The 1,803-nt window shown below is 43.0% G+C and overlaps 1 pseudogene; it reads left to right on the top strand.

Moving 5' to 3' along the window:
• The first annotated feature begins 298 nt into the window (after positions 1 to 298).
• Positions 299 to 1,594, top strand: LOC114869284 (deoxycytidine kinase 2-like; annotated as a pseudogene).
• Positions 1,595 to 1,803: the final 209 nt, after the last annotated feature.

Raw genomic sequence — 1,803 nt, 5'->3', positions numbered from 1 at the left:
TTGATACCCGAAAAAACGCAACGGAAAGTACAGTAAGGGACAGAGCTGGTGAAAACTGCTGCCACACACGTGGCGCCATCTTTATAGAATAAGTTATGTTTTCTGATGAATTTCCTTTGGAAATCAGGGTCCCAGAGTCTGGAGGAAGAGAGGAGAGTTACAGAAGCCACATTGCTTGAGGTCCAGTGTAAAGTTTTCACAGTCAGTGATGGTTTAGGGGTGCCATGCCATCTGCCTGTGTTGGTGTTATTTGAGGTCCAAGGTCAACACAGCCATATACCAGGAGGCTTTATGCTTCATGCTTCCTGCTGCTGACCAACTTTCTGGAGATGCAGATTTCATTTTCCAACAGGACTTGGCACCTGCAGACACTGTCAAAGCTAGCAGTACCCGCTTTCAGGGACCATGGTATCCCTATTGTTAATTTCCCATCGAATTCTCCTTCACATCTATAGGGTATTGTGAAGCAGGGTTGGGCTTCGTTAGGATTTGGGTTGGCGCCCACCTGGCAATACCAGTTGCTATAAGCAGCAGGAAGATGCGATATGCCAGAGCCAACAATGCAAAAGAGCTGAAGGCCACTATCAGAGCAACTTGAGCTCTCTTAACACCTGAGCAGTGCCACAAATGGATGGACTCCATGCCATGACACATTGCTGCAGTAATTCCGGCAAAAGGAGCCCCAACTTAGTATTGAGTGATGTACATGCTCATACTTTTCATGTTCATACTTTTCAGTTGGCCAAGATTTCTGAAAATCCTTTCTTTGTAGTGGTATGAAGTAATATTAGATACTGAATTTGGGGTTTCATTAGTTGTCAGTTATAATCATTACAAAAAAAACATTTGAAATATGTGAGTCTGTGTTAATAAATGAATATAATATTTGTTTTACTTTTGAATGTAATTAGTGTAATAAATCAGCTCATATGATATTCTGCTTATACTACCAGCACTTGTACTTTCGTACAGGTATGTGTTTGCGTCGAACCTGTTTGAGTCTCCGTCTGAGACAGAGTGGAACGTGTACCAGGACTGGCACACCTGGCTGCTCAACCAGTCTGAAGAGGAGATTGCCCTTGATACCATCATCTACCTATGAGCACCCCCACAGGTTAGGGTATTACTACAAGCCAGTAGTGCTTTTGTTGTTTTGGTTATACAGTGTTGCCCTCGGTTCCCATATTTGGGTCTGTGCTTCTCAGTGTTGTATGCAGCGGCTGCTCCACCGTGACCGGGAGGAGGAGCAGGGGATCCCTCTTCAGTATTTGGTGGAGCTTCATTTTAAGTATGAGGCCTGGCTTTACCACTGGAACCTCAGGTAACTACTTGACTGTGTATGTCGCGCCACTGATGCCGTCAATAAATGTCACACAACTTGTGTCTTGTCAGGTTGGACCTTAATTATCTGAATAATTTACTAGTTTTGATACTCGACGTCAATGACGGCTTCAAGAACGTCTGTGTCAAACAGGAGACCATTTTAGACAAGGTTTCTATTTTAACACCTGTACTGTAGTCTGATGTGTATCCACTGTGTCCAACCTGTCTCTGGTTCTCACTGCAGGTTCAAGAGTTTCTTAACACACTCTGAATCAGCCGATAACAGCTCAGGTTAGAGACGATGGCACGGGGTCACGCAGTTGGCGTTAACATTCTACACTATAGTGTGTTTGTATAAATCTGTAGATAATTGCATTTTGTCGAGTGTTTGTGTGCGTGTGTGGATGTATGGACATTTAACTCATTTACTTTGATATTTAATGTACTTCTTTATCTGCCACAAAATAAATTTTATCAATC

This window comes from Betta splendens, chromosome 14 (assembly GCF_900634795.4).
Source record: "Betta splendens chromosome 14, fBetSpl5.4, whole genome shotgun sequence".
NCBI lineage: Eukaryota > Metazoa > Chordata > Actinopteri > Anabantiformes > Osphronemidae > Betta > Betta splendens.
Note: the sequence above shows the minus strand (reverse complement) of the source record. Positions and strands in the feature narration are given on the sequence as shown.